The following is a 13,282-nucleotide window of genomic DNA, read 5'->3' on the forward strand; positions in this document are numbered from 1 at the left end:
GTATGATGGAATATTCCCTCAGCCATGAAATCAATGTCATAAGGCCAGTAGCACCAAAATGAGTGAATTCAGGTACGATGATTCTAAGTGAAATAAGTAACACAGAAAATCAAACTTATCATAAGATATCACTGATGAAGGTCCTGTAAACATGGCTGGATACACATGAACTGAGTTAGGAAAGAGAACAGAGTCTCACATTTAGAAAACACACTTATGCCTGCTTAAGGGGGAAGGAGAGGTGGGGTGATGCATAAAACCAGAGTTTGATATTAGTACAGGTACCATTCCAAAAACCAAATACGGAATAGACAAGGCCTACACCTTCCTCAGTGAAAGGGACTCAAAAACCCATATCTCCCGTAGAGGAATATATCTGACTAGTAAGAATATTAAAACGAATGTACTGATAAGTCTCTGTAAGGGAATCAAGTGTGTCTAGACTTGCATAAACATGGCAGTGAGAATCAGCTCAAACCCACTATAAAAAGGAATTTCAATAACAAAACAAAAAAAAAGGGAAATTCTTTACAATTCCTTCAGGGGCTATGATGAAACATGGAATGACCCTATCTACAACGACAGCTGGATGTGGCATAAGGCTGGACACTTGGGACTGAGAGGATTGGTGAGAATCGCTGAGCAAATGCAGACCATTTAAAGCAATAATACATGGCACACATTCCAAGGGTCCCAGCTCTCCAGGTTGAAGGGAATATGACTACAGATATAACGTGTATGTGAAACCTAGAAAATTGACATATTGTGAATACAAAATGTTTCTAAAACTCAACTAATAGTCCCTCTCCTGGTGCTCTGGTTTAACTTTCCTACTGCTTTGCTATCAATGTCCCAACTTGGAGAGACAGCCCCTTTAACCTCCTGGTTCGCACATGTTGCCAATTTGGCAGAGGATGAAAGGGAAGAGGGAGAACCAATGAGAGCGTAGCTGTTAGGCATTTGGATGGGCACATGTCACTCTAATTTCCCGGCAGGTAGAAGAATTAGCCAAAGTCTCAGACACCCGCCGGGAACCAGTATAGTTCCTGAACCAAAGTTTTGGAACTGCCGTCAGTTCACAAAAAACGAGTTGAAAAATGGAGCTCAGGGGCACAGAAATTCACAAACTGGCAGAGTAATAAAGGACAACTATCGTCCAAAAATCTGTTGAGGGAAGGCAACGAGGCGGACTTGAAAGCGAGCCAGAATAGCAGGAAACAGATTTCAATAGGTACATTGGAATCACCTTTAAAGCACAGGAAGAGGGGCACAACTTCGATAATAATGCACTTGGCCAAAAAGTTTGTATGCGTTTTCTCCTGAATATATTCAGGAGAAAACGCATACGCCCATTTTGGTCAAGCAAGCAAGCGGGCAATGCAAATCTGCACTAAAAAATGTATCACTTCCCACCGGTAAAAAGGGACATCCGCAAAATGTGTAAAAGCCAGAATGGCAAGAAAGGCCCTGGAAAACAGGGAGCATAGTTATGCTGATGGGCAGGATGTAAATTGCCAACTGCTTCTCTGGAGGAGTGCATTGTGTTCCCTAAAACAAGTAAACAACAGAGCTACAGAGCCAAGGCCACTTCCAGTCTAGGGAAGATACCTTGGGAAAACTGAAAATCAATAAGACAGAGTAAACAAAAAAATGAGGGCTGCACTGTTTACAAGAATCTCAAATTGGGTACACCTTAATTATCCCAGGAAAGACAAAAATGATTCAAGAGATTGTGTTACTTACGTACAATGGTATACCCCTCAGCCATGAAATCAATGTCATAAGGCCAGTAGCAGCAAAATGAGTGGATTCACGTACTATGATTCTAAGTGAAATAAGTCACAGAGAAGAAGAAACTTATCATAAGATATCACTTATGAAGGTCCTGTAAACATGGATACACATGAACTGAGTTACGAAAGAGAACAGAATCTCACATTTAAAAAACACTCTTATGCCTGCTTAAGGGGGAAGGAGAGGTGGGGTGATGCATAAAACCAGAGTGTGATATTAGTACAGGTACTGTTCCAAAAACCACCTACGGAAAAGACAAGACCTACACTTTCCTCAGTGAAAGGGACTCAAAACCCCATATTTCTTGCAGAGGAATACATCTGACTAGTAAGAATCTTAAAACCTATGTATTGATATGTCTCTGTAAGGGAATCAAGTGTGTCTAGACTGGCATAAACATGGCAGTGAGAATCAGCTCAAACCCAGTATAAAAAGGAATTTGAAAAACAAATCAAAAAAACAGGGAAATTCTTTACAATTCCTTCAGGGGCTCTGATGAACCCTGGAATGACCGTATCTACAATGACAGCTGGATGTGGCATAAGGCTGGACACTTGGGACTGAGAGTATTGGTGAGATTCAGTGAGCAAATGCAGACCATTTAAAGCAATAATGCGTGGCACACATTCCAAGGGTCCAAACTCTCCAGGTTGAAGGGAATATTACTACAGCTATAACATGTATGGGAAACCTAGAGAATGGACACACTGTGAATACGAAAGGTTTCTAAAACTACACTAATAGTCCCTCTCCTGGTGCTCCGGTATGACTTTCCAACTGCTTTACTATCAATGTCCCAACTTGGAGAGACAGCCCCTTTAACTTCCTGGTTCACACAGGTTGCCAATTTGGCAGAGGATGAAAGGGAAGAGGGAGAACCAATGAGAGTATAGCTCTTAGGCATTTGGACGGGCACATGTCTCTCTAATTTCCCGGCAGGTAGAAGAATTAGCCAAAGTCTCAGCTACCTGCAGGGAACCAGTATAGTACCTGAACCAAAGCTTTGGACCTGCCGTAAGCTCACAAAAAACGAGTTAAAAAATATAGCTCAGGGGCACAGCAATTCACAAACTGGAAGAGTAGTAAAGGACAACTATCTTCCAAAAATCTGTTGAGGGAAGGCAACGAGGTGGTATTGAAAGCGAGCCAGAAGAGGAGGAAACAGATTTCAAGAGGTACATTGGAATCCCCTTTAAAGAACAGGAAGTGGGGCACAACTTCGACAATGATGTACTTGGCCAAAAAGGGTGTATGCATTTTCTCCTGAATATATTCAGGAAAAACCGCATACTCCATTTGGGGCCAAGCAAGCATGCGAGCAATGCAAATCTGCACTACAAAGAAGTATCACTTCCCAACGGTCAAAAGGGATATCCGAAAAATGTGTAAAAACCAGAAAGGCAAGAAAGGCCCTGAAGAACAGGGAGACTAGTTATGCTGATGGGCAGGATGTAAATTGCCAACTTCCTCTCTGGAGGATTGCATTGTGTTCCCTAAAACAAGTAAACAACAGAGCTACAGAACCAAGTTCACTTCCAGTCTAGGGAATATACTTTTGGAAAACTGAAAATCAATAAGACAGCGCCACCCCAAAATTCAGGGCTGCACTGCTTACAAGAACTTCAACTTGGGTACACCTTAAATATCGCAGGAAAGACAAAAATGGTTCAAGAAATTGTGGTACTTACGTATGATGGAATATCCCTCAGCCATGAAATCAATGTCATAAGGCCAGTAGCATCAAAATGAGTGCATTCAGGTACGATGATTCTAAGTAAAATAAGTCACAGAGAAAAAGAAACTTATCATAAGATATCACTTATGAAGGTCCTGTAAACATGGTTACACATGAACTGAGTTACAAAAGAGAACAGAGTCTCACACTGAGAAAACACTCTTATGCCTGCTTAAGGGGGAAAGAGAGGTGGGGTGATGCATAAAACCAGAGTTTGATATTAGTACAGGTACCGTTCCAAAAGCCAACTACGGAATAGACAAGACCTACACTTTCCTCAGTGAAAGGGACTCAAAACCCCATATTTCCCGCAGAGGAATATATCTGACTAGTAAGAATCTTAAAACCTATGTATTCATAGGTCTCCGTAAGGGAATCAAGGGTGTCTACACTAGTATCAACAGAGCAGTGAGAATCAGCTCAAACCCAATATAAAAAGGAATTTCAAAAACAAAAGAAAAACAGGGAAATTCTTTACAATTCCTTCAGGGGCTCTGATGAAACCTGGAATGACCCTATCTACAACGACAGCTGGATGTGGCATAAGGCTGGTCACTTGAGACTGAGAGGATTGGTGAGACTGGGTCACCAAATGCAAACCCTTTAAAGCAATAATGCTTGGCACCCATTCCATGGGTCCCAACTCTCCAGGTTGAAGGGAATATTACTACAGCTATAACGTGTACGGGTAACCTAGAGAATGGATACACAGTGAATTCGAAAGGTTTCTAAAACTCGACTAATTGTCCCTCCCCGGGTGCTCTGGTTTGACTGTCCAACTGCTTTACTATCAATCTCCCAACTTGGAGAGACAGCCCCTTTAAGCTCCTGGTTCGCACAGGTTGCCAACTTGGCAGGTGATGAAAGGGAAGAGGGAGAAGCAATGAGAGTAGCTGTTAGGCATTTGGATGGGTACATATCACTGTAATTTCCGGTCAGGGAGAAGAATTAACCAAACTCTCAGCCACCCGCTGGGAAACAGTATAGGTATTGAACCAAAATTTTAGACTTGCGGTCACCTCACAAAAAACGAGTTGAAAACTGGAGCTCAGGGGCAGAGCAATTCAGAAAATGGCCGAGTAATAAAGGAAAACTATCGTCCAAAAATCTGTTGAGGGAAGGCAACGAGGCCGACTTGAAAGCGAGCCAGAAGAGCAGGAAACAGATTTCAAGAGGTACATTGGAATCACCTTTAAAGCACAGGAAGAGGGGAACAACTTCGACAATGATGCACTTGGCCAAAAAGGGCGTATGTGTTTTCTCCTGAATATATTCTGGAGAAAACACATACGCCCTTTTTTGCCAAGCGAGCAAGCGGGCAATGCAAATCTGCACTACAAAGAAGTATCACTTCCCACCGGTCAAAAGGGACATCCACAAAATGTGTAAAAACTAGAAACGCAAGACAGGCCCTGGAGAAAATGGAGCCTAGTTTTGCTGATGGGCAGGATGTAAATTGCCAACTGCCTCTCTGGAGGAGTTAATTGTGTTCCCTAAAACATGTAAACAACCGAGCTACAGATCCAAGGGCACTTCCAGTCTAGGGAATATACCTTGTGAAAACTGAAAATCAATAAGACATAACCACCCAAAAATTTAGGGCTGCACTGATTACAATAACCTCAACTTGGTTACATATTGATGACAAGCGCATGGCGCATTGTGATAACATGGGTCATGGAGCAATGTGCTGACAAGCACATGGAGCACTCTTATGACAAGGGTCAGGGAGCATAGTGCTGAGGAAGGCATAGAATATGGTGATGACCAGTGTCAGAGAGCATTGTGATGAAAAGTTCGTGGAGCATTGTGCTGACAAAGTCACAGAGACTTGTGATGACGAGGGTATGGACCATTGTGATGACAAACGTCATGAATCATTGTTATGACGAGTCACGGAGCATTGTGATACAGGGTCATGGAGCATTGTGATGACAGGGTCATAGAGCATTTCTCTGAAAAGATTTATGGACTAATGTGATGAGAGTGTGCATGGCGCATTGTGATGACAAGGGCATGGAGCACTGTGATGACAAGGTCATAGATTATTGTGAAGATAGGTGTCAGGGAGCATTGTGATGACATATGTCATGGCCCATTGTGATGACAATGGCATGGGGCATTGTGATGCCAGGTGTCATGGAGTATTGTGATGACAAAGGTAATGGAGTATTGTGTTGACAATGGCTTGGAGCACTGTGATAACAAGGGTCATGGAGCACTGTGATGACAAGGGCATGGAGCATTGTGATGAAAACGGACATTGAGAATTTTGATGACAATATCGTGAAGAATTTTGATGACAAAGGCATGGAGCTTGTTATGACAGGGTTCATATGGCATTGAGATGACAATTTCATTGAAAATTTTGATGACAAGTGCATGTAACATTGTGATGAGAAGTGTCATGGAGCATTGTGATGACAAGGACGTGGAGAAGTCTGATGACAAGGGACATGGTGCATTGTTATTACCAGGGAATGGAGCATTGTGATTACCAGGGAATGGAGCATTGTGATAGCAAGACCGTGGAGCACTGTGATGAGAAGGCCATGAATAACTGTGATGACGAGCCTCATGGAGCACTGTAATGACAAGGGGCATGGAGCATTGTGATGACAGTTGTCATGGAGCATTGTGATGACAGGGGTCATGGAACATTGTGATGACAGGGGTCATGGAGCATTCTGATGATAAGCTTGAGGAGTATAGTGATGAAAATGGCATGGAGCATTGTGATGACCCGTGTATTGAGCATTGTGATGACAAAGGTCATGGAGCATTGTGATGAGAAGACCATGGAAAATTTTGATGACGAGAGTCATGGACCTTTGTGATGACAAAGGTCATGGAGCATTTTGTTGACAATGGCGTTGTGCATTGTGATGAGAAGGGCAGGGAAAATTGTGATGACAGGGTCATGGAACAATTTGTTGAAAAGGGTCATGGATCATTTTGATGACAGGGGATATGGAAAATTGCGATGTCAGTGGTCATGGAGCTTTGTGATGAATTGGGTCATGGAGCATTTTGATGCCAGGTGTTATGGAACATTGTGATATCAGGCGTCATGGTGCATTGTGATGACAAGGGCATGGAACATTGGTCTGAAAATTTCATAGATTATTGTGTTGAGAGTGGGCATGGGGCATTGTGATGACAAGGGCATGGAACACTGTGATACATGGGTCATGGAGGATTGTAATGACAAGGGCATGGAGCATTCTGATGAGAAGGGCATCGAGCATTGTGATGACAAATGTAATGGAGCTTTGTGATGACAAGGGCATGGAACAATGTGATCAGAGGGTTCATGGAGCATCGTGATGACAATGGCATGGAGCATTGTGATGCCAAGGGTCATGGAGATATGTGACGACAAATGTCATGGAGCATTTTGATGACAAGGGCGTGGTGCATTGTGTTTTGAATGGAAGGGAGCATTGTGATGACAGAGTCGAGCAGCAATTTGATGAAAAGGGTCATGGAAGATTTTGATGATATGGGTAATGGAACATTGTGATGTCAGGGGTCATGGAGCATTTTGCTGAAAAGGGTCATGGAGCATTTTGATGACAGGGGTTATGGAAGATATTGATGTCAGGGGTCATGGAACATTGTGATGACAGGGGTGAGGAAGTATTGTGATGACTAGTGATGGAACATAGTGATATCAGTTGTGAGAGAGCATTTTGTTGAGAAGTGCATGGAGCATTGTGATGACAAGGGTTTATGGAGCATTGTGAAGACAAGGTTGTGGAGCATTTTGATGACAAGCGCATGGCACATTGTGATAACATGGGTCATGGAGCAATGTGCTGACAAGCACATGGAGCATTGTGATGAAAAGGGGGATGGAGTACTGTGCTGATAAAGGCATAGAGCATTTTGATGCAAGGGTCAGAGAGCATTGTTATGAAAAGTTCATGCAGCATTTTGGTGACAAAGTCACAGAGACTTGTGATGATGAAAGCATGGACCATTGTGATGACAAAGTTCATAAAGCACTGTGATGACTGGAGTCACCGAGCATTGTGATGAAACGGGAATGGAGCATTTTGATGACATGGGCATAGAGCATTGCTCTGACAAGTTTTATGGATTATTGTGATGACAGTGGGCATGGCACATTGTGATTACAAGGGCATGGAGCATTGTGATGAGAAGGTCATACAGTATTGTAAAGACGGGTGTCAGGGAGTATTGGGATGACATATGTCATGGTCCATTGTGATGAGAATGGCATGGGGCATTGGAATGCCAAGTGTCATGGAGGATTGTGATGACAAAGGTAATGGAGCATTGTAATGACAAGGGCTTGGAGCTTCGTGATGACAAGGTCATGAAGCATTGTGATGACAACATCATGGAGCATTGTGATAACAAGGGCCTTTGAGAATTTTGATGACAAAGTCGTGAAGCATTGTGATGACAAGCACATGGAGTTTTCTATGACAGGGGTCATGGAGCATTGCGATGAAAAGTGCATGGAGAATTGTGTTGACAAGAGCATGTAACATTTTGATGAGAAGTGTCATGGAGCATTGTGATGAAAAGGACATGTAGAATTGTGATGACCAGGGCATGGAGCATTGGGATGATAAGACCGTGGAGCATTGTCATGAGAAGACCATGGATAATTGTGATGAGGCTCGTCATGGAGCACTGTAATGACAAGGGGCATGGAGCATTGTGATGACAAGTGTCATGGACCATTCTGATGACAAGCTTGTGGAGTAATGTGATGACAATTGCATGGAGCATTTTGATGAAAAGGGCATGGAGCATTGTGATGAAAAAGGCATGGTGCCTTTTTATGACAGTGTTCAAGGAACATTCTGATGACAAGACTCAGGGAGCATTGTGATGACAAGTGTATTGAGCATTGTGATGACAAAGGTCATGGAGCATTGTGATGACAGGCATCATGGAGCATTATGATGACAAGTGTTATGAACATTGTTATCACAAGGCTTTGGAGCATTGTGATGACAGAAGTCATGTATCATTTTCATTTCAAGGAGCATGGATCATTGTGATGACAAGGGCAAGAAGCAATGTGAACCCAAGGTTCATGCAGGATTTTGATGAAAATGGGAATGGAGTATTGTGATGACAAGCGCATGGAGCATTGTGATGACAAGGTCATGTAGCATTTTGCTGACAAATGTATGGAGCATTTTGATGGCAAGAGTCATGGAGCACTGGGATGACAAGCGTCATGGAGCATTGTGATTACAGGGGTCATGGAGCTTTGGGATGGCAAGGGCATGGATCATTGTGATGACAAGGGTCATGGAGCATTTCGATGACAAGATTCCCAGATCATTGTGTAGTCTGGTGTCATGGAGCGTTGTGATGACAGTGGTCATGGAGCATTGTGATGACAGGGGTCATGGAGCATTGTGATCAGAATTTCATGGAGTACTGAGCTGACAATATTCCTTGAGTATTGTGATGGCAGGGCTCATGGAGCATTGTGATGACAAGGGAATGGAGCATTGGGATGACAATGTCCTGGAGCATTGTGATGACAAGTTTCATGGAGCATTCTGATGAAAAGGGGCATGGAGCATTGTGATTACATGGTCTTGGGGCATTGTTATGACAAGGGTCATGGAGCCTTGTGATGACAACACCGTGGAACATTGTGATGGCAGGGGTCATGGAGCATTGTTATGACAGGGGTAATGGAGCATTGTGATGACAAGGGCATGGAGTATTGGTTTGAAAAGTTTCATGGATTATTGTGATGAGAGTGGGCATGGAGCACTGTGATGACAAGGGCACAGAACGACGGTGATACATGGGTCATAGAGGATTGTAATGACAAGGGCATGGATCATTGTGATGAGTAAGGCATCGAGCATTGTGATGACAAGCATCATGGAGCTTTGTGATGACAAGAGCAAGGAACAATGTGATGATAGGTTTCATGGAGCATTGTGATGACAATGGCATGGAGCATTGTGATGCCAAGGGTCATGGAGTTTGTGATGAGAAAGGTCATGGAGCATTTTGATGAAAAGTGCGTTGTGCATTGTGGTGAGAAAGGCAGGGAGCATTGTGATGACAGGGTCATGGAGCAATTTGATGAAAATCGTCAGGGAACATTTTCATGAGAGGGTTTTGGAACATTGTGTTGACAGTGGTCATGGAGCATTATGATGATAAGGGCATGTAGCATTTTGATGATAGGGGTCATGGAACATTGTGATGAAAGGGGTGAGGGAGTATTGTGATGAATAGTAATGGAACATTGTGATATCAGTGGTGAGAGAGCATTTAGATGAGAAGTGCAAGGAGCATTGTGATGACAAGGTTTATGGAGCTTTGTGATGATAAGGTTGTGGAGCATTGTGCTGACAAGCGCATGGATCATTGTGATGACAAGGGTCATGGAGCATTATGCTGACAAAGGCATGGAGCATTGTGATGAAACGTGTTAAAGAGAACTGTGATGATGAGGTAATGGACCATTGTGATGACAAAGGTCATAAAGCATTGTGATGACTGGATTCACGGAGAATTATGATGTGCGGGGTCATGGAGAATTGTGATGACAAGGGCATGGAGCATTGTGATGACAACGGCATGGAGCACTGGTCTGACAAGTTTCATGGATTATTGTGATGACATTCGGCATGGCGGATTGTGGTGACAAGGGCATGGAGCATTGTGATGAAAAGGTCATGGAGTATTGTGAAGACAGGTGTCAGGGAGCATTGTGATGACATATGTCATGTTCCATTGCGATGACAATGGCGTGGGGCATTGTGATGCCAAGTGTCATAGAGGAATGTGATGACAGATAATGGGGCATTGTGATGATTAGGGCTTGGAACATTATGATCACAAGGGCCATTTACAATCTTGATGAGAAGGTCGTGAAGCATTGTGATGACAAAGTCCTTGAGCATTGTGTTGAGAAGACCATGGAGCCTTGTGATGACAAGTCTCATGGACCATACTGATGAAAAGAGGCATGGAGCATTGTGTTTACAGGGATCTTGGAACATTGTGATGACAAGGGCATGGAGCATTGTGATGAGAAGGCCAAGGAGCATTCTGATGACATGGGTCATGGAGCTTTTTGATGACAAGGGCATGGAGCATTGTGAATACAGGGGTCTTGGAGCATTGTGATGACAAGGGCATGGAGCATTGAGATGAGAAGGCCAAGGAGCATTCTGATGACATGGGTCATGGAGCTTTTTGATGACAAGGGCATGGAGCATTGTGAATACAGGGGTCTTGGAGCATTGTGATGACAAGTGTCATGGAGCCTTGTGATTAAAAGGCCGTGGATCATTGTGATAGCAGGGGTCATGGAGCATTGTTATGACAGGTGTAATGGAGCACTGTGATGACTAGGGCATGGAGCATGGGTCTGAAAAGTTTCATGGATTATTGTGATGAGAGTGGGCATGGAGCATTTTGATGACAAGGGCACAGAACACTGTGATACATGGGTCATGGGGGATTATAATGACAAGGACATGGAGCATTGTGATGAGAAGGGCTTCGAGCATTGTGATGGCAAGCGTCATGGAGCTTTGTGATGACAAGGGCATGGAACAATGTGATGAGAGGGTTCATGGAGCATTGTGATGACAATGAAATGGAGCATTGTGATGCCAATTTTCATGGAGATGTGTGACGACAAATGTCATGGAGCATTTTGATGACAAGTTCGTGGTGCACTGTGTTGTGAAGGGAAGGGAGCATTGTGATGACAGGGTCATGGAGCAATTTGATGAAAAGGGTCATGGAAGATTTTGATGACAGGGTTTATGGAACATTGTGATGTCAGGGGTCATGGAGCATTTTGATGAAATGGGTCATGGAGAATTTTGATGACAGGGGTTATGGAACATTGTGATGTCAGGTGTCATCAAACATTGTGATGATAAATGCATGGAGCAATGTGATGACAGGGGTCATGGAACATTGTGATGACGGGTGAGGGAGTATTGTGATGACTTGTGATGGAACATAGTGATATCAGTTGTGAGAGAGCATTTTGTTGATAAGTGCCTGGAGCATATTGATGACAAGGTTTATGGAGCATTGTGATGACAATGTTGTGGAGCACAGTGATGACACGCGCATGGCACATTTTGATAACATGGGTCATGGACCAATGTGCTGAGAAGCACATGGAGCTTTGTGATGACAAGTGTCATGGAGCATTGTGCTGAGAAAGGCATAGAGCATTGTGATGACAATGGTCAGAGAGCATTGTGATGAAAAGTTCATGGAGCATTGTGGTGACAAAGGTCACAGAGAATTGTGATGATGAGGGCATGGACCATTGTGATTACAAAGTTCATGAAGCACTGCGATGACTGGAGTCACGGAGCATTGTGATGACAGGTTTCATGGAGCATTGTGATGACAAGGCCGTGGAACATCATTATGACAGTGGTCATGGAGCATTGTTATGACAGGGTAATGGAATATTGTGATGGCAAGGGTATGGAGCATTGTGATGAGAAAGCCATGGAGCATTCTGATGACATGCGTCATTGAGCTGTGTGATGACAAAGGCATGGAGCATTGTGATTACAGGGGTCTTGGATCATTGTAATGACAAGGGTTATGGAGCCTTGTGATGACAAGGCCGTGGAACATTTTGATGGCAGGGGTTATGGAGCATTGTCATGACAGGGGTAATGGAGCATTGTGATTACAAGTTTATGGAGCATTGGTCTGAAACTTTTCATGGATTATTGTGATGAGAGTGGGCATGGAGCATTATGATGACAAGGGAAAGGAACACTGTGATACATGGGGCATGGAGAATTGTATTGACAAGTTCATGGAACATTCTGTTGAGAAGGGAATCGTGCATTTTGATGACAATCATCGTGGAGCTTTGAGATGATAAGGACATGGAAGCAATGGGATGAGAGGCTTCAGGAAGCATTGTGATGACAATGGCATGGATCATTCTGATGCCAAGGGTCATGGAGCTTGGTGATGACAAAGATCATGGAGCATTTTGATGACAAGCGCATGGAGCATTGTGATGCCAAGGGTCATGGAGCTTGGTTATGACAAAGATCATGGAGCATTTTGATGACAAGCGCATGGAGCATTGTGATGACAAGGGTCACGGAGCACTGTGCTGAGAAACACATAGTGCATTGTGATGACAAAGGTCACAGAGCATTGTGATGAAAAGTTCATGGAGCATTGTGGTGACAAAGGTCACAGAGACTTGTGATGACGAGGGCATGGACCATTGTGATGAGAAAGGTCATGAAGCATTGTGATGACAGGAGTCACGGAGCATTGTGATGACGTGTCATGGAGCATTGTGATGACAAGGGCATGCAGCATTGTGATGACAGGGGCATGGAACATTGGTCTTACAAGTTTCATGGATTATTTCGATGACACTGGAAATGGCACATTGTGATGAAAAGGGCATGGAGCATTGTGATGAGAAGCTCATGCATTATTGTGACGACAGGTGTCTGGGAGCATTGTGAAGACATATGTCATGGGCCATTGTGATGACAATGCCATGGAGAATTGTGATGCCAAATGTCATGGAGGATTGTGATTACAAAGGTAATGGAGCATTTTGATGACAAGCGAATGGAGCATTGTGATGACAAGGGTCATGGATTACTGTGCTGACAAGGGCATGGACCATTGTGATGACAAGGGTCATGGAGCATTGTGCTGAGAAAGGCATGGAGCATTGTGATGACAATGGTCACAGACCATTATGATGAAAAGTTC

The sequence above is a fragment of the Hyperoodon ampullatus genome, assembly GCF_949752795.1.
Source record: "Hyperoodon ampullatus genome assembly, contig: SUPER_X_unloc_1, whole genome shotgun sequence".
In the NCBI taxonomy this organism is placed as follows: domain Eukaryota; kingdom Metazoa; phylum Chordata; class Mammalia; order Artiodactyla; family Ziphiidae; genus Hyperoodon; species Hyperoodon ampullatus.